A 19,254-nucleotide genomic window follows, 5' to 3' on the forward strand; every position below is an offset into this window, starting at 1 on the left:
TTAGAATGTCCAAGAGCAAGCAAACTATTCCTCCAGGAGAGGGCGCCAACAGACTACTAAAGAGATCATCATTACTCAAAGAAAACCCCAAAAACCAATGCATGATAGGAATAAACAGGTAACTTTCTTTGGAGTGGAAGCGGAGAGATCGCACCAGATGCCAATTCTAGATGTTATCACACCTGTGGTCACTGCAGCAGCAGGTGAATCCACTTTGTCCAAAAGGGATCTATTCCATTCAATTGCAAATGATCTAGATAAGACAGAGAACTGCAGCACGGGGACATAGCCGAGTTGGTCAGGTTGAGTGGTGATGAGTTTGCTATTTGGATGAATAAAGAAAGTCAAAAGTGTGAAAGATAAAAAACAAAAGGAGGAAGTGTGAAAAGTGAATGGGCCAAATTGAGGTGCATATGAAGACGTATGCTTTCTTCCAATTCATTAAATCGGGCTAATATGAATCAGGTGAATTGAGTTCTGCTTTTGGAAACTGGGTTAAGAAGGGGTGCACCGTTCCTGGAGGTACTGCAATACCAGGTCAATGCGTGGAGTGGACAGAGCAAGCTCTTTTTCCATCTCCCTGTTCTAAAAATCCATTTAATATATGGTCCCCAGATAGGGGACGTATCAGATATTAAACTGATAAGAACAGATACTACACTTGATCTTAGCCAAAAGGCCGAGAAGCGATAACCAGAATTGGTTTGGGCCTCGAGTGGCACCCTGGCCTATGCCGGACACATCTTAGGGAGAGAGAGCGAGAGGGAGACAAACCCACGCCTACACAAGACATTTTGTCACCCAAGCCAACCCTTGAAAAGGCTGCTTTGCAGAGCCAAAACAAGAAGAATGGTGCGTTTTGCAGCCGCCGCCCACTGCAATGAATCTGAATAACTCCTCCTTTAGGGCGCAAGCAACTCCCCTCCCCCTTGCAGTCTTTCCAATTCACGATACAAAAAGACGGACAGGACAGGTTGCCTGACTTTCCGTCACTGCCACCCTTTGCCATCCTTACCCGTAGAAAGCCCTTTCATCATCCCCAAACCCTAATCTTTTCCCTTTCCTTCCCAGCCCCCAAACCCTGCCCTCTGTACCTTTCTCACCACCCGCTTCCCTTCTCCTGTCATCCCCCTACCACCCGGGAAAAAAAGAGATTGCCCCCTCCTTCCACTAGCCCACCCTCCCACCCAAAGAACAACTTCTTCTGCGCAGCTTGTTTTCTAGGCAGCAGCGCTATTGTGATGTCATCGGGGGGCATTGTGACAAGCCGCCAGTGTTCCGTCTCTTCATGTTGTGCACAGTTCAAACGGAAAATACATCAACAGGCAGACTACAGAAAAGCTTACTATCAAAGGTTAGAGGGGGGCTTTCTCAGAGGGCTTTTTACAGTTTTTCTATTCCCAATTAGCCGTTTAAGTGTACTTATTGAAAGTAGTAATTCTTTCATAGGCCGCCCTTTCTTAGTATTTGACGTTCCTTATATTGCGGTATGAGGCTTCGCAGTAGGTTGCAAACATTCATCACCCATGACTGTCCCCAATTGAGCTCAGAAGCTCAATGTCTATCATGACCTCTCTTTTAGAATGTCCAAGAGCAAGCAAACTATTCCTCCAGGAGAGGGCGCCAACAGACTACTAAAGAGATCATCATTACTCAAAGAAAACCCCAAAAACCAATGCATGATAGGAATAAACAGGTAACTTTCTTTGGAGTGGAAGCGGAGAGATCGCACCAGATGCCAATTCTAGATGTTATCACACCTGTGGTCACTGCAGCAGCAGGTGAATCCACTTTGTCCAAAAGGGATCTATTCCATTCAATTGCAAATGATCTAGATAAGACAGAGAACTGCAGCACGGGGACATAGCCGAGTTGGTCAGGTTGAGTGGTGATGAGTTTGCTATTTGGATGAATAAAGAAAGTCAAAAGTGTGAAAGATAAAAAACAAAAGGAGGAAGTGTGAAAAGTGAATGGGCCAAATTGAGGTGCATATGAAGACGTATGCTTTCTTCCAATTCATTAAATCGGGCTAATATGAATCAGGTGAATTGAGTTCTGCTTTTGGAAACTGGGTTAAGAAGGGGTGCACCGTTCCTGGAGGTACTGCAATACCAGGTCAATGCGTGGAGTGGACAGAGCAAGCTCTTTTTCCATCTCCCTGTTCTAAAAATCCATTTAATATATGGTCCCCAGATAGGGGACGTATCAGATATTAAACTGATAAGAACAGATTTTGATTTAATGAAGCTTTCCAAAGCACCACAAAAAATGCATGACCGAAGTCACACCAAAAACAGTGCAAAGGCTAGGATTCGTGTGGACCCCACCGTGAGGAGAGGGTCCCCAAAAATCAACCCCGTCCCTCCGAGCCAGAAGGCCACAGCAAGGGTCAGGGATCTTCGGTGCTCCCCCAAGCCGAAGCCTGGTTGAGCCTTGTCGTTGCTCCCAGCGTCCACCCAGGCATCTTACCCAAGTGGAGTAGAGAGCTACTAGTTGTTGGTTTCGCAGCCGAAACTGCCCGGACCGTCAACCGGTGTTGGTTTCTCAGCCCAAGGCTAACCGGACCTCCAACCGGGTGTTGGTTTCTCAGCCGAAGCTGACCCAGACCTCCAACCGGGTGTTGGTTTCTCAGCCGAAGCTGACCCAGACCTCCAACCGGGTGTTAGTTTCTCAGCCCAAAGCTGACCAGACCTCCGACCGGGATTATAAAAATTTCCCTTCCTAGCCAGAAGGCCGGGATAGGATAATATGCTCAAAAAGTATGAAAAGGCAAGGTACGGTGTGCTACAGAGCCCAAGGCTTGCCGGGGTCCCAAGCCAGCAAGCTCAGACTCACTCCAGGGTCGTCAGTCCTGGGGCACGTTGTACCATAGCCCCCCACCCTTACTCAGTCTAATAGCCTCGATCCTGGTAGGGCCATGTTTTCCTCTAGATGAATATACTATCCACCCAGAGTACTAGCAAGCGCAACCTTCCAGTGTGCATTGTATCATTGTACTAAGGTGGCCTGGAGCTTAAACCACCTCTTCGAACAACACTACACTTGATCTTAGCCAAAAGGCCGAGAAGCGATAACCAGAATTGGTTTGGGCCTCGAGTGGCACCCTGGCCTATGCCGGACACATCTTAGGGAGAGAGAGCGAGAGGGAGACAAACCCACGCCTACACAAGACATTTTGTCACCCAAGCCAACCCTTGAAAAGGCTGCTTTGCAGAGCCAAAACAAGAAGAATGGTGCGTTTTGCAGCCGCCGCCCACTGCAATGAATCTGAATAACTCCTCCTTTAGGGCGCAAGCAACTCCCCTCCCCCTTGCAGTCTTTCCAATTCACGATACAAAAAGACGGACAGGACAGGTTGCCTGACTTTCCGTCACTGCCACCCTTTGCCATCCTTACCCGTAGAAAGCCCTTTCATCATCCCCAAACCCTAATCTTTTCCCTTTCCTTCCCAGCCCCCAAACCCTGCCCTCTGTACCTTTCTCACCACCCGCTTCCCTTCTCCTGTCATCCCCCTACCACCCGGGAAAAAAAGAGATTGCCCCCTCCTTCCACTAGCCCACCCTCCCACCCAAAGAACAACTTCTTCTGCGCAGCTTGTTTTCTAGGCAGCAGCGCTATTGTGATGTCATCGGGGGGCATTGTGACAAGCCGCCAGTGTTCCGTCTCTTCATGTTGTGCACAGTTCAAACGGAAAATACATCAACAGGCAGACTACAGAAAAGCTTACTATCAAAGGTTAGAGGGGGGCTTTCTCAGAGGGCTTTTTACAGTTTTTCTATTCCCAATTAGCCGTTTAAGTGTACTTATTGAAAGTAGTAATTCTTTCATAGGCCGCCCTTTCTTAGTATTTGACGTTCCTTATATTGCGGTATGAGGCTTCGCAGTAGGTTGCAAACATTCATCACCCATGACTGTCCCCAATTGAGCTCAGAAGCTCAATGTCTATCATGACCTCTCTTTTAGAATGTCCAAGAGCAAGCAAACTATTCCTCCAGGAGAGGGCGCCAACAGACTACTAAAGAGATCATCATTACTCAAAGAAAACCCCAAAAACCAATGCATGATAGGAATAAACAGGTAACTTTCTTTGGAGTGGAAGCGGAGAGATCGCACCAGATGCCAATTCTAGATGTTATCACACCTGTGGTCACTGCAGCAGCAGGTGAATCCACTTTGTCCAAAAGGGATCTATTCCATTCAATTGCAAATGATCTAGATAAGACAGAGAACTGCAGCACGGGGACATAGCCGAGTTGGTCAGGTTGAGTGGTGATGAGTTTGCTATTTGGATGAATAAAGAAAGTCAAAAGTGTGAAAGATAAAAAACAAAAGGAGGAAGTGTGAAAAGTGAATGGGCCAAATTGAGGTGCATATGAAGACGTATGCTTTCTTCCAATTCATTAAATCGGGCTAATATGAATCAGGTGAATTGAGTTCTGCTTTTGGAAACTGGGTTAAGAAGGGGTGCACCGTTCCTGGAGGTACTGCAATACCAGGTCAATGCGTGGAGTGGACAGAGCAAGCTCTTTTTCCATCTCCCTGTTCTAAAAATCCATTTAATATATGGTCCCCAGATAGGGGACGTATCAGATATTAAACTGATAAGAACAGATACTACACTTGATCTTAGCCAAAAGGCCGAGAAGCGATAACCAGAATTGGTTTGGGCCTCGAGTGGCACCCTGGCCTATGCCGGACACATCTTAGGGAGAGAGAGCGAGAGGGAGACAAACCCACGCCTACACAAGACATTTTGTCACCCAAGCCAACCCTTGAAAAGGCTGCTTTGCAGAGCCAAAACAAGAAGAATGGTGCGTTTTGCAGCCGCCGCCCACTGCAATGAATCTGAATAACTCCTCCTTTAGGGCGCAAGCAACTCCCCTCCCCCTTGCAGTCTTTCCAATTCACGATACAAAAAGACGGACAGGACAGGTTGCCTGACTTTCCGTCACTGCCACCCTTTGCCATCCTTACCCGTAGAAAGCCCTTTCATCATCCCCAAACCCTAATCTTTTCCCTTTCCTTCCCAGCCCCCAAACCCTGCCCTCTGTACCTTTCTCACCACCCGCTTCCCTTCTCCTGTCATCCCCCTACCACCCGGGAAAAAAAGAGATTGCCCCCTCCTTCCACTAGCCCACCCTCCCACCCAAAGAACAACTTCTTCTGCGCAGCTTGTTTTCTAGGCAGCAGCGCTATTGTGATGTCATCGGGGGGCATTGTGACAAGCCGCCAGTGTTCCGTCTCTTCATGTTGTGCACAGTTCAAACGGAAAATACATCAACAGGCAGACTACAGAAAAGCTTACTATCAAAGGTTAGAGGGGGGCTTTCTCAGAGGGCTTTTTACAGTTTTTCTATTCCCAATTAGCCGTTTAAGTGTACTTATTGAAAGTAGTAATTCTTTCATAGGCCGCCCTTTCTTAGTATTTGACGTTCCTTATATTGCGGTATGAGGCTTCGCAGTAGGTTGCAAACATTCATCACCCATGACTGTCCCCAATTGAGCTCAGAAGCTCAATGTCTATCATGACCTCTCTTTTAGAATGTCCAAGAGCAAGCAAACTATTCCTCCAGGAGAGGGCGCCAACAGACTACTAAAGAGATCATCATTACTCAAAGAAAACCCCAAAAACCAATGCATGATAGGAATAAACAGGTAACTTTCTTTGGAGTGGAAGCGGAGAGATCGCACCAGATGCCAATTCTAGATGTTATCACACCTGTGGTCACTGCAGCAGCAGGTGAATCCACTTTGTCCAAAAGGGATCTATTCCATTCAATTGCAAATGATCTAGATAAGACAGAGAACTGCAGCACGGGGACATAGCCGAGTTGGTCAGGTTGAGTGGTGATGAGTTTGCTATTTGGATGAATAAAGAAAGTCAAAAGTGTGAAAGATAAAAAACAAAAGGAGGAAGTGTGAAAAGTGAATGGGCCAAATTGAGGTGCATATGAAGACGTATGCTTTCTTCCAATTCATTAAATCGGGCTAATATGAATCAGGTGAATTGAGTTCTGCTTTTGGAAACTGGGTTAAGAAGGGGTGCACCGTTCCTGGAGGTACTGCAATACCAGGTCAATGCGTGGAGTGGACAGAGCAAGCTCTTTTTCCATCTCCCTGTTCTAAAAATCCATTTAATATATGGTCCCCAGATAGGGGACGTATCAGATATTAAACTGATAAGAACAGATACTACACTTGATCTTAGCCAAAAGGCCGAGAAGCGATAACCAGAATTGGTTTGGGCCTCGAGTGGCACCCTGGCCTATGCCGGACACATCTTAGGGAGAGAGAGCGAGAGGGAGACAAACCCACGCCTACACAAGACATTTTGTCACCCAAGCCAACCCTTGAAAAGGCTGCTTTGCAGAGCCAAAACAAGAAGAATGGTGCGTTTTGCAGCCGCCGCCCACTGCAATGAATCTGAATAACTCCTCCTTTAGGGCGCAAGCAACTCCCCTCCCCCTTGCAGTCTTTCCAATTCACGATACAAAAAGACGGACAGGACAGGTTGCCTGACTTTCCGTCACTGCCACCCTTTGCCATCCTTACCCGTAGAAAGCCCTTTCATCATCCCCAAACCCTAATCTTTTCCCTTTCCTTCCCAGCCCCCAAACCCTGCCCTCTGTACCTTTCTCACCACCCGCTTCCCTTCTCCTGTCATCCCCCTACCACCCGGGAAAAAAAGAGATTGCCCCCTCCTTCCACTAGCCCACCCTCCCACCCAAAGAACAACTTCTTCTGCGCAGCTTGTTTTCTAGGCAGCAGCGCTATTGTGATGTCATCGGGGGGCATTGTGACAAGCCGCCAGTGTTCCGTCTCTTCATGTTGTGCACAGTTCAAACGGAAAATACATCAACAGGCAGACTACAGAAAAGCTTACTATCAAAGGTTAGAGGGGGGCTTTCTCAGAGGGCTTTTTACAGTTTTTCTATTCCCAATTAGCCGTTTAAGTGTACTTATTGAAAGTAGTAATTCTTTCATAGGCCGCCCTTTCTTAGTATTTGACGTTCCTTATATTGCGGTATGAGGCTTCGCAGTAGGTTGCAAACATTCATCACCCATGACTGTCCCCAATTGAGCTCAGAAGCTCAATGTCTATCATGACCTCTCTTTTAGAATGTCCAAGAGCAAGCAAACTATTCCTCCAGGAGAGGGCGCCAACAGACTACTAAAGAGATCATCATTACTCAAAGAAAACCCCAAAAACCAATGCATGATAGGAATAAACAGGTAACTTTCTTTGGAGTGGAAGCGGAGAGATCGCACCAGATGCCAATTCTAGATGTTATCACACCTGTGGTCACTGCAGCAGCAGGTGAATCCACTTTGTCCAAAAGGGATCTATTCCATTCAATTGCAAATGATCTAGATAAGACAGAGAACTGCAGCACGGGGACATAGCCGAGTTGGTCAGGTTGAGTGGTGATGAGTTTGCTATTTGGATGAATAAAGAAAGTCAAAAGTGTGAAAGATAAAAAACAAAAGGAGGAAGTGTGAAAAGTGAATGGGCCAAATTGAGGTGCATATGAAGACGTATGCTTTCTTCCAATTCATTAAATCGGGCTAATATGAATCAGGTGAATTGAGTTCTGCTTTTGGAAACTGGGTTAAGAAGGGGTGCACCGTTCCTGGAGGTACTGCAATACCAGGTCAATGCGTGGAGTGGACAGAGCAAGCTCTTTTTCCATCTCCCTGTTCTAAAAATCCATTTAATATATGGTCCCCAGATAGGGGACGTATCAGATATTAAACTGATAAGAACAGATACTACACTTGATCTTAGCCAAAAGGCCGAGAAGCGATAACCAGAATTGGTTTGGGCCTCGAGTGGCACCCTGGCCTATGCCGGACACATCTTAGGGAGAGAGAGCGAGAGGGAGACAAACCCACGCCTACACAAGACATTTTGTCACCCAAGCCAACCCTTGAAAAGGCTGCTTTGCAGAGCCAAAACAAGAAGAATGGTGCGTTTTGCAGCCGCCGCCCACTGCAATGAATCTGAATAACTCCTCCTTTAGGGCGCAAGCAACTCCCCTCCCCCTTGCAGTCTTTCCAATTCACGATACAAAAAGACGGACAGGACAGGTTGCCTGACTTTCCGTCACTGCCACCCTTTGCCATCCTTACCCGTAGAAAGCCCTTTCATCATCCCCAAACCCTAATCTTTTCCCTTTCCTTCCCAGCCCCCAAACCCTGCCCTCTGTACCTTTCTCACCACCCGCTTCCCTTCTCCTGTCATCCCCCTACCACCCGGGAAAAAAAGAGATTGCCCCCTCCTTCCACTAGCCCACCCTCCCACCCAAAGAACAACTTCTTCTGCGCAGCTTGTTTTCTAGGCAGCAGCGCTATTGTGATGTCATCGGGGGGCATTGTGACAAGCCGCCAGTGTTCCGTCTCTTCATGTTGTGCACAGTTCAAACGGAAAATACATCAACAGGCAGACTACAGAAAAGCTTACTATCAAAGGTTAGAGGGGGGCTTTCTCAGAGGGCTTTTTACAGTTTTTCTATTCCCAATTAGCCGTTTAAGTGTACTTATTGAAAGTAGTAATTCTTTCATAGGCCGCCCTTTCTTAGTATTTGACGTTCCTTATATTGCGGTATGAGGCTTCGCAGTAGGTTGCAAACATTCATCACCCATGACTGTCCCCAATTGAGCTCAGAAGCTCAATGTCTATCATGACCTCTCTTTTAGAATGTCCAAGAGCAAGCAAACTATTCCTCCAGGAGAGGGCGCCAACAGACTACTAAAGAGATCATCATTACTCAAAGAAAACCCCAAAAACCAATGCATGATAGGAATAAACAGGTAACTTTCTTTGGAGTGGAAGCGGAGAGATCGCACCAGATGCCAATTCTAGATGTTATCACACCTGTGGTCACTGCAGCAGCAGGTGAATCCACTTTGTCCAAAAGGGATCTATTCCATTCAATTGCAAATGATCTAGATAAGACAGAGAACTGCAGCACGGGGACATAGCCGAGTTGGTCAGGTTGAGTGGTGATGAGTTTGCTATTTGGATGAATAAAGAAAGTCAAAAGTGTGAAAGATAAAAAACAAAAGGAGGAAGTGTGAAAAGTGAATGGGCCAAATTGAGGTGCATATGAAGACGTATGCTTTCTTCCAATTCATTAAATCGGGCTAATATGAATCAGGTGAATTGAGTTCTGCTTTTGGAAACTGGGTTAAGAAGGGGTGCACCGTTCCTGGAGGTACTGCAATACCAGGTCAATGCGTGGAGTGGACAGAGCAAGCTCTTTTTCCATCTCCCTGTTCTAAAAATCCATTTAATATATGGTCCCCAGATAGGGGACGTATCAGATATTAAACTGATAAGAACAGATACTACACTTGATCTTAGCCAAAAGGCCGAGAAGCGATAACCAGAAGTGGTTTGGGCCTCGAGTGGCACCCTGGCCTATGCCGGACACATCTTAGGGAGAGAGAGCGAGAGGGAGACAAACCCACGCCTACACAAGACATTTTGTCACCCAAGCCAACCCTTGAAAAGGCTGCTTTGCAGAGCCAAAACAAGAAGAATGGTGCGTTTTGCAGCCGCCGCCCACTGCAATGAATCTGAATAACTCCTCCTTTAGGGCGCAAGCAACTCCCCTCCCCCTTGCAGTCTTTCCAATTCACGATACAAAAAGACGGACAGGACAGGTTGCCTGACTTTCCGTCACTGCCACCCTTTGCCATCCTTACCCGTAGAAAGCCCTTTCATCATCCCCAAACCCTAATCTTTTCCCTTTCCTTCCCAGCCCCCAAACCCTGCCCTCTGTACCTTTCTCACCACCCGCTTCCCTTCTCCTGTCATCCCCCTACCACCCGGGAAAAAAAGAGATTGCCCCCTCCTTCCACTAGCCCACCCTCCCACCCAAAGAACAACTTCTTCTGCGCAGCTTGTTTTCTAGGCAGCAGCGCTATTGTGATGTCATCGGGGGGCATTGTGACAAGCCGCCAGTGTTCCGTCTCTTCATGTTGTGCACAGTTCAAACGGAAAATACATCAACAGGCAGACTACAGAAAAGCTTACTATCAAAGGTTAGAGGGGGGCTTTCTCAGAGGGCTTTTTACAGTTTTTCTATTCCCAATTAGCCGTTTAAGTGTACTTATTGAAAGTAGTAATTCTTTCATAGGCCGCCCTTTCTTAGTATTTGACGTTCCTTATATTGCGGTATGAGGCTTCGCAGTAGGTTGCAAACATTCATCACCCATGACTGTCCCCAATTGAGCTCAGAAGCTCAATGTCTATCATGACCTCTCTTTTAGAATGTCCAAGAGCAAGCAAACTATTCCTCCAGGAGAGGGCGCCAACAGACTACTAAAGAGATCATCATTACTCAAAGAAAACCCCAAAAACCAATGCATGATAGGAATAAACAGGTAACTTTCTTTGGAGTGGAAGCGGAGAGATCGCACCAGATGCCAATTCTAGATGTTATCACACCTGTGGTCACTGCAGCAGCAGGTGAATCCACTTTGTCCAAAAGGGATCTATTCCATTCAATTGCAAATGATCTAGATAAGACAGAGAACTGCAGCACGGGGACATAGCCGAGTTGGTCAGGTTGAGTGGTGATGAGTTTGCTATTTGGATGAATAAAGAAAGTCAAAAGTGTGAAAGATAAAAAACAAAAGGAGGAAGTGTGAAAAGTGAATGGGCCAAATTGAGGTGCATATGAAGACGTATGCTTTCTTCCAATTCATTAAATCGGGCTAATATGAATCAGGTGAATTGAGTTCTGCTTTTGGAAACTGGGTTAAGAAGGGGTGCACCGTTCCTGGAGGTACTGCAATACCAGGTCAATGCGTGGAGTGGACAGAGCAAGCTCTTTTTCCATCTCCCTGTTCTAAAAATCCATTTAATATATGGTCCCCAGATAGGGGACGTATCAGATATTAAACTGATAAGAACAGATACTACACTTGATCTTAGCCAAAAGGCCGAGAAGCGATAACCAGAAGTGGTTTGGGCCTCGAGTGGCACCCTGGCCTATGCCGGACACATCTTAGGGAGAGAGAGCGAGAGGGAGACAAACCCACGCCTACACAAGACATTTTGTCACCCAAGCCAACCCTTGAAAAGGCTGCTTTGCAGAGCCAAAACAAGAAGAATGGTGCGTTTTGCAGCCGCCGCCCACTGCAATGAATCTGAATAACTCCTCCTTTAGGGCGCAAGCAACTCCCCTCCCCCTTGCAGTCTTTCCAATTCACGATACAAAAAGACGGACAGGACAGGTTGCCTGACTTTCCGTCACTGCCACCCTTTGCCATCCTTACCCGTAGAAAGCCCTTTCATCATCCCCAAACCCTAATCTTTTCCCTTTCCTTCCCAGCCCCCAAACCCTGCCCTCTGTACCTTTCTCACCACCCGCTTCCCTTCTCCTGTCATCCCCCTACCACCCGGGAAAAAAAGAGATTGCCCCCTCCTTCCACTAGCCCACCCTCCCACCCAAAGAACAACTTCTTCTGCGCAGCTTGTTTTCTAGGCAGCAGCGCTATTGTGATGTCATCGGGGGGCATTGTGACAAGCCGCCAGTGTTCCGTCTCTTCATGTTGTGCACAGTTCAAACGGAAAATACATCAACAGGCAGACTACAGAAAAGCTTACTATCAAAGGTTAGAGGGGGGCTTTCTCAGAGGGCTTTTTACAGTTTTTCTATTCCCAATTAGCCGTTTAAGTGTACTTATTGAAAGTAGTAATTCTTTCATAGGCCGCCCTTTCTTAGTATTTGACGTTCCTTATATTGCGGTATGAGGCTTCGCAGTAGGTTGCAAACATTCATCACCCATGACTGTCCCCAATTGAGCTCAGAAGCTCAATGTCTATCATGACCTCTCTTTTAGAATGTCCAAGAGCAAGCAAACTATTCCTCCAGGAGAGGGCGCCAACAGACTACTAAAGAGATCATCATTACTCAAAGAAAACCCCAAAAACCAATGCATGATAGGAATAAACAGGTAACTTTCTTTGGAGTGGAAGCGGAGAGATCGCACCAGATGCCAATTCTAGATGTTATCACACCTGTGGTCACTGCAGCAGCAGGTGAATCCACTTTGTCCAAAAGGGATCTATTCCATTCAATTGCAAATGATCTAGATAAGACAGAGAACTGCAGCACGGGGACATAGCCGAGTTGGTCAGGTTGAGTGGTGATGAGTTTGCTATTTGGATGAATAAAGAAAGTCAAAAGTGTGAAAGATAAAAAACAAAAGGAGGAAGTGTGAAAAGTGAATGGGCCAAATTGAGGTGCATATGAAGACGTATGCTTTCTTCCAATTCATTAAATCGGGCTAATATGAATCAGGTGAATTGAGTTCTGCTTTTGGAAACTGGGTTAAGAAGGGGTGCACCGTTCCTGGAGGTACTGCAATACCAGGTCAATGCGTGGAGTGGACAGAGCAAGCTCTTTTTCCATCTCCCTGTTCTAAAAATCCATTTAATATATGGTCCCCAGATAGGGGACGTATCAGATATTAAACTGATAAGAACAGATACTACACTTGATCTTAGCCAAAAGGCCGAGAAGCGATAACCAGAATTGGTTTGGGCCTCGAGTGGCACCCTGGCCTATGCCGGACACATCTTAGGGAGAGAGAGCGAGAGGGAGACAAACCCACGCCTACACAAGACATTTTGTCACCCAAGCCAACCCTTGAAAAGGCTGCTTTGCAGAGCCAAAACAAGAAGAATGGTGCGTTTTGCAGCCGCCGCCCACTGCAATGAATCTGAATAACTCCTCCTTTAGGGCGCAAGCAACTCCCCTCCCCCTTGCAGTCTTTCCAATTCACGATACAAAAAGACGGACAGGACAGGTTGCCTGACTTTCCGTCACTGCCACCCTTTGCCATCCTTACCCGTAGAAAGCCCTTTCATCATCCCCAAACCCTAATCTTTTCCCTTTCCTTCCCAGCCCCCAAACCCTGCCCTCTGTACCTTTCTCACCACCCGCTTCCCTTCTCCTGTCATCCCCCTACCACCCGGGAAAAAAAGAGATTGCCCCCTCCTTCCACTAGCCCACCCTCCCACCCAAAGAACAACTTCTTCTGCGCAGCTTGTTTTCTAGGCAGCAGCGCTATTGTGATGTCATCGGGGGGCATTGTGACAAGCCGCCAGTGTTCCGTCTCTTCATGTTGTGCACAGTTCAAACGGAAAATACATCAACAGGCAGACTACAGAAAAGCTTACTATCAAAGGTTAGAGGGGGGCTTTCTCAGAGGGCTTTTTACAGTTTTTCTATTCCCAATTAGCCGTTTAAGTGTACTTATTGAAAGTAGTAATTCTTTCATAGGCCGCCCTTTCTTAGTATTTGACGTTCCTTATATTGCGGTATGAGGCTTCGCAGTAGGTTGCAAACATTCATCACCCATGACTGTCCCCAATTGAGCTCAGAAGCTCAATGTCTATCATGACCTCTCTTTTAGAATGTCCAAGAGCAAGCAAACTATTCCTCCAGGAGAGGGCGCCAACAGACTACTAAAGAGATCATCATTACTCAAAGAAAACCCCAAAAACCAATGCATGATAGGAATAAACAGGTAACTTTCTTTGGAGTGGAAGCGGAGAGATCGCACCAGATGCCAATTCTAGATGTTATCACACCTGTGGTCACTGCAGCAGCAGGTGAATCCACTTTGTCCAAAAGGGATCTATTCCATTCAATTGCAAATGATCTAGATAAGACAGAGAACTGCAGCACGGGGACATAGCCGAGTTGGTCAGGTTGAGTGGTGATGAGTTTGCTATTTGGATGAATAAAGAAAGTCAAAAGTGTGAAAGATAAAAAACAAAAGGAGGAAGTGTGAAAAGTGAATGGGCCAAATTGAGGTGCATATGAAGACGTATGCTTTCTTCCAATTCATTAAATCGGGCTAATATGAATCAGGTGAATTGAGTTCTGCTTTTGGAAACTGGGTTAAGAAGGGGTGCACCGTTCCTGGAGGTACTGCAATACCAGGTCAATGCGTGGAGTGGACAGAGCAAGCTCTTTTTCCATCTCCCTGTTCTAAAAATCCATTTAATATATGGTCCCCAGATAGGGGACGTATCAGATATTAAACTGATAAGAACAGATACTACACTTGATCTTAGCCAAAAGGCCGAGAAGCGATAACCAGAATTGGTTTGGGCCTCGAGTGGCACCCTGGCCTATGCCGGACACATCTTAGGGAGAGAGAGCGAGAGGGAGACAAACCCACGCCTACACAAGACATTTTGTCACCCAAGCCAACCCTTGAAAAGGCTGCTTTGCAGAGCCAAAACAAGAAGAATGGTGCGTTTTGCAGCCGCCGCCCACTGCAATGAATCTGAATAACTCCTCCTTTAGGGCGCAAGCAACTCCCCTCCCCCTTGCAGTCTTTCCAATTCACGATACAAAAAGACGGACAGGACAGGTTGCCTGACTTTCCGTCACTGCCACCCTTTGCCATCCTTACCCGTAGAAAGCCCTTTCATCATCCCCAAACCCTAATCTTTTCCCTTTCCTTCCCAGCCCCCAAACCCTGCCCTCTGTACCTTTCTCACCACCCGCTTCCCTTCTCCTGTCATCCCCCTACCACCCGGGAAAAAAAGAGATTGCCCCCTCCTTCCACTAGCCCACCCTCCCACCCAAAGAACAACTTCTTCTGCGCAGCTTGTTTTCTAGGCAGCAGCGCTATTGTGATGTCATCGGGGGGCATTGTGACAAGCCGCCAGTGTTCCGTCTCTTCATGTTGTGCACAGTTCAAACGGAAAATACATCAACAGGCAGACTACAGAAAAGCTTACTATCAAAGGTTAGAGGGGGGCTTTCTCAGAGGGCTTTTTACAGTTTTTCTATTCCCAATTAGCCGTTTAAGTGTACTTATTGAAAGTAGTAATTCTTTCATAGGCCGCCCTTTCTTAGTATTTGACGTTCCTTATATTGCGGTATGAGGCTTCGCAGTAGGTTGCAAACATTCATCACCCATGACTGTCCCCAATTGAGCTCAGAAGCTCAATGTCTATCATGACCTCTCTTTTAGAATGTCCAAGAGCAAGCAAACTATTCCTCCAGGAGAGGGCGCCAACAGACTACTAAAGAGATCATCATTACTCAAAGAAAACCCCAAAAACCAATGCATGATAGGAATAAACAGGTAACTTTCTTTGGAGTGGAAGCGGAGAGATCGCACCAGATGCCAATTCTAGATGTTATCACACCTGTGGTCACTGCAGCAGCAGGTGAATCCACTTTGTCCAAAAGGGATCTATTCCATTCAATTGCAAATGATCTAGATAAGACAGAGAACTGCAGCACGGGGACATAGCCGAGTTGGTCAGGTTGAGTGGTGATGAGTTTGCTATTTGGATGAATAAAGAAAGTCAAAAGTGTGAAAGATAAAAAACAAAAGGAGGAAGTGTGAAAAGTGAATGGGCCAAATTGAGGTGCATATGAAGACGTATGCTTTCTTCCAATTCATTAAATCGGGCTAATATGAATCAGGTGAATTGAGTTCTGCTTTTGGAAACTGGGTTAAGAAGGGGTGCACCGTTCCTGGAGGTACTGCAATACCAGGTCAATGCGTGGAGTGGACAGAGCAAGCTCTTTTTCCATCTCCCTGTTCTAAAAATCCATTTAATATATGGTCCCCAGATAGGGGACGTATCAGATATTAAACTGATAAGAACAGATACTACACTTGATCTTAGCCAAAAGGCCGAGAAGCGATAACCAGAATTGGTTTGGGCCTCGAGTGGCACCCTGGCCTATGCCGGACACATCTTAGGGAGAGAGAGCGAGAGGGAGACAAACCCACGCCTACACAAGACATTTTGTCACCCAAGCCAACCCTTGAAAAGGCTGCTTTGCAGAGCCAAAACAAGAAGAATGGTGCGTTTTGCAGCCGCCGCCCACTGCAATGAATCTGAATAACTCCTCCTTTAGGGCGCAAGCAACTCCCCTCCCCCTTGCAGTCTTTCCAATTCACGATACAAAAAGACGGACAGGACAGGTTGCCTGACTTTCCGTCACTGCCACCCTTTGCCATCCTTACCCGTAGAAAGCCCTTTCATCATCCCCAAACCCTAATCTTTTCCCTTTCCTTCCCAGCCCCCAAACCCTGCCCTCTGTACCTTTCTCACCACCCGCTTCCCTTCTCCTGTCATCCCCCTACCACCCGGGAAAAAAAGAGATTGCCCCCTCCTTCCACTAGCCCACCCTCCCACCCAAAGAACAACTTCTTCTGCGCAGCTTGTTTTCTAGGCAGCAGCGCTATTGTGATGTCATCGGGGGGCATTGTGACAAGCCGCCAGTGTTCCGTCTCTTCATGTTGTGCACAGTTCAAACGGAAAATACATCAACAGGCAGACTACAGAAAAGCTTACTATCAAAGGTTAGAGGGGGGCTTTCTCAGAGGGCTTTTTACAGTTTTTCTATTCCCAATTAGCCGTTTAAGTGTACTTATTGAAAGTAGTAATTCTTTCATAGGCCGCCCTTTCTTAGTATTTGACGTTCCTTATATTGCGGTATGAGGCTTCGCAGTAGGTTGCAAACATTCATCACCCATGACTGTCCCCAATTGAGCTCAGAAGCTCAATGTCTATCATGACCTCTCTTTTAGAATGTCCAAGAGCAAGCAAACTATTCCTCCAGGAGAGGGCGCCAACAGACTACTAAAGAGATCATCATTACTCAAAGAAAACCCCAAAAACCAATGCATGATAGGAATAAACAGGTAACTTTCTTTGGAGTGGAAGCGGAGAGATCGCACCAGATGCCAATTCTAGATGTTATCACACCTGTGGTCACTGCAGCAGCAGGTGAATCCACTTTGTCCAAAAGGGATCTATTCCATTCAATTGCAAATGATCTAGATAAGACAGAGAACTGCAGCACGGGGACATAGCCGAGTTGGTCAGGTTGAGTGGTGATGAGTTTGCTATTTGGATGAATAAAGAAAGTCAAAAGTGTGAAAGATAAAAAACAAAAGGAGGAAGTGTGAAAAGTGAATGGGCCAAATTGAGGTGCATATGAAGACGTATGCTTTCTTCCAATTCATTAAATCGGGCTAATATGAATCAGGTGAATTGAGTTCTGCTTTTGGAAACTGGGTTAAGAAGGGGTGCACCGTTCCTGGAGGTACTGCAATACCAGGTCAATGCGTGGAGTGGACAGAGCAAGCTCTTTTTCCATCTCCCTGTTCTAAAAATCCATTTAATATATGGTCCCCAGATAGGGGACGTATCAGATATTAAACTGATAAGAACAGATACTACACTTGATCTTAGCCAAAAGGCCGAGAAGCGATAACCAGAATTGGTTTGGGCCTCGAGTGGCACCCTGGCCTATGCCGGACACATCTTAGGGAGAGAGAGCGAGAGGGAGACAAACCCACGCCTACACAAGACATTTTGTCACCCAAGCCAACCCTTGAAAAGGCTGCTTTGCAGAGCCAAAACAAGAAGAATGGTGCGTTTTGCAGCCGCCGCCCACTGCAATGAATCTGAATAACTCCTCCTTTAGGGCGCAAGCAACTCCCCTCCCCCTTGCAGTCTTTCCAATTCACGATACAAAAAGACGGACAGGACAGGTTGCCTGACTTTCCGTCACTGCCACCCTTTGCCATCCTTACCCGTAGAAAGCCCTTTCATCATCCCCAAACCCTAATCTTTTCCCTTTCCTTCCCAGCCCCCAAACCCTGCCCTCTGTACCTTTCTCACCACCCGCTTCCCTTCTCCTGTCATCCCCCTACCACCCGGGAAAAAAAGAGATTGCCCCCTCCTTCCACTAGCCCACCCTCCCACCCAAAGAACAACTTCTTCTGCGCAGCTTGTTTTCTAGGCAGCAGCGCTATTGTGATGTCATCGGGGGGCATTGTGACAAGCCGCCAGTGTTCCGTCTCTTCATGTTGTGCACAGTTCAAACGGAAAATACATCAACAGGCAGACTACAGAAAAGCTTACTATCAAAGGTTAGAGGGGGGCTTTCTCAGAGGGCTTTTTACAGTTTTTCTATTCCCAATTAGCCGTTTAAGTGTACTTATTGAAAGTAGTAATTCTTTCATAGGCCGCCCTTTCTTAGTATTTGACGTTCCTTATATTGCGGTATGAGGCTTCGCAGTAGGTTGCAAACATTCATCACCCATGACTGTCCCCAATTGAGCTCAGAAGCTCAATGTCTATCATGACCTCTCTTTTAGAATGTCCAAGAGCAAGCAAACTATTCCTCCAGGAGAGGGCGCCAACAGACTACTAAAGAGATCATCATTACTCAAAGAAAACCCCAAAAACCAATGCATGATAGGAATAAACAGGTAACTTTCTTTGGAGTGGAAGCGGAGAGATCGCACCAGATGCCAATTCTAGATGTTATCACACCTGTGGTCACTGCAGCAGCAGGTGAATCCACTTTGTCCAAAAGGGATCTATTCCATTCAATTGCAAATGATCTAGATAAGACAGAGAACTGCAGCACGGGGACATAGCCGAGTTGGTCAGGTTGAGTGGTGATGAGTTTGCTATTTGGATGAATAAAGAAAGTCAAAAGTGTGAAAGATAAAAAACAAAAGGAGGAAGTGTGAAAAGTGAATGGGCCAAATTGAGGTGCATATGAAGACGTATGCTTTCTTCCAATTCATTAAATCGGGCTAATATGAATCAGGTGAATTGAGTTCTGCTTTTGGAAACTGGGTTAAGAAGGGGTGCACCGTTCCTGGAGGTACTGCAATACCAGGTCAATGCGTGGAGTGGACAGAGCAAGCTCTTTTTCCATCTCCCTGTTCTAAAAATCCATTTAATATATGGTCCCCAGATAGGGGACGTATCAGATATTAAACTGATAAGAACAGATACTACACTTGATCTTAGCCAAAAGGCCGAGAAGCGATAACCAGAATTGGTTTGGGCCTCGAGTGGCACCCTGGCCTATGCCGGACACATCTTAGGGAGAGAGAGCGAGAGGGAGACAAACCCACGCCTACACAAGACATTTTGTCACCCAAGCCAACCCTTGAAAAGGCTGCTTTGCAGAGCCAAAACAAGAAGAATGGTGCGTTTTGCAGCCGCCGCCCACTGCAATGAATCTGAATAACTCCTCCTTTAGGGCGCAAGCAACTCCCCTCCCCCTTGCAGTCTTTCCAATTCACGATACAAAAAGACGGACAGGACAGGTTGCCTGACTTTCCGTCACTGCCACCCTTTGCCATCCTTACCCGTAGAAAGCCCTTTCATCATCCCCAAACCCTAATCTTTTCCCTTTCCTTCCCAGCCCCCAAACCCTGCCCTCTGTA

General features: G+C 46.6%; 12 non-coding genes across 12 annotated transcripts; all 12 read right to left on the minus strand.

Moving 5' to 3' along the window:
- Positions 1-500: 500 nt before the first annotated feature.
- On the minus strand, positions 501-691 carry LOC142288085 (U2 spliceosomal RNA). Its single transcript, XR_012748948.1, has one exon. It is a non-coding gene; the product is annotated as a U2 spliceosomal RNA (small nuclear RNA).
- A 1,387-nt stretch (positions 692-2,078) lies between these two features.
- On the minus strand, positions 2,079-2,274 carry LOC142288054 (U2 spliceosomal RNA). The gene has a single exon (XR_012748919.1). It is a non-coding gene; the product is annotated as a U2 spliceosomal RNA (small nuclear RNA).
- Positions 2,275-4,459: 2,185 nt separating this feature from the next.
- Positions 4,460-4,650, minus strand: LOC142288087 (U2 spliceosomal RNA). The gene has a single exon (XR_012748949.1). It is a non-coding gene; the product is annotated as a U2 spliceosomal RNA (small nuclear RNA).
- Positions 4,651-6,037: 1,387 nt separating this feature from the next.
- LOC142288088 (U2 spliceosomal RNA) lies at positions 6,038-6,228 on the minus strand. Its single transcript, XR_012748950.1, has one exon. It is a non-coding gene; the product is annotated as a U2 spliceosomal RNA (small nuclear RNA).
- Positions 6,229-7,615: 1,387 nt separating this feature from the next.
- LOC142288089 (U2 spliceosomal RNA) lies at positions 7,616-7,806 on the minus strand. Its single transcript, XR_012748951.1, has one exon. It is a non-coding gene; the product is annotated as a U2 spliceosomal RNA (small nuclear RNA).
- A 1,387-nt stretch (positions 7,807-9,193) lies between these two features.
- Positions 9,194-9,384, minus strand: LOC142288091 (U2 spliceosomal RNA). The gene has a single exon (XR_012748953.1). It is a non-coding gene; the product is annotated as a U2 spliceosomal RNA (small nuclear RNA).
- A 1,387-nt stretch (positions 9,385-10,771) lies between these two features.
- LOC142288092 (U2 spliceosomal RNA) lies at positions 10,772-10,962 on the minus strand. Its single transcript, XR_012748954.1, has one exon. It is a non-coding gene; the product is annotated as a U2 spliceosomal RNA (small nuclear RNA).
- Positions 10,963-12,349: 1,387 nt separating this feature from the next.
- On the minus strand, positions 12,350-12,540 carry LOC142288093 (U2 spliceosomal RNA). Its single transcript, XR_012748955.1, has one exon. It is a non-coding gene; the product is annotated as a U2 spliceosomal RNA (small nuclear RNA).
- Positions 12,541-13,927: 1,387 nt separating this feature from the next.
- Positions 13,928-14,118, minus strand: LOC142288094 (U2 spliceosomal RNA). Its single transcript, XR_012748956.1, has one exon. It is a non-coding gene; the product is annotated as a U2 spliceosomal RNA (small nuclear RNA).
- A 1,387-nt stretch (positions 14,119-15,505) lies between these two features.
- LOC142288095 (U2 spliceosomal RNA) lies at positions 15,506-15,696 on the minus strand. Its single transcript, XR_012748957.1, has one exon. It is a non-coding gene; the product is annotated as a U2 spliceosomal RNA (small nuclear RNA).
- Positions 15,697-17,083: 1,387 nt separating this feature from the next.
- On the minus strand, positions 17,084-17,274 carry LOC142288096 (U2 spliceosomal RNA). The gene has a single exon (XR_012748958.1). It is a non-coding gene; the product is annotated as a U2 spliceosomal RNA (small nuclear RNA).
- Positions 17,275-18,661: 1,387 nt separating this feature from the next.
- Positions 18,662-18,852, minus strand: LOC142288098 (U2 spliceosomal RNA). Its single transcript, XR_012748959.1, has one exon. It is a non-coding gene; the product is annotated as a U2 spliceosomal RNA (small nuclear RNA).
- Positions 18,853-19,254: the final 402 nt, after the last annotated feature.

The sequence above is a fragment of the Anomaloglossus baeobatrachus genome, unplaced genomic scaffold (assembly GCF_048569485.1).
Source record: "Anomaloglossus baeobatrachus isolate aAnoBae1 unplaced genomic scaffold, aAnoBae1.hap1 Scaffold_777, whole genome shotgun sequence".
In the NCBI taxonomy this organism is placed as follows: domain Eukaryota; kingdom Metazoa; phylum Chordata; class Amphibia; order Anura; family Aromobatidae; genus Anomaloglossus; species Anomaloglossus baeobatrachus.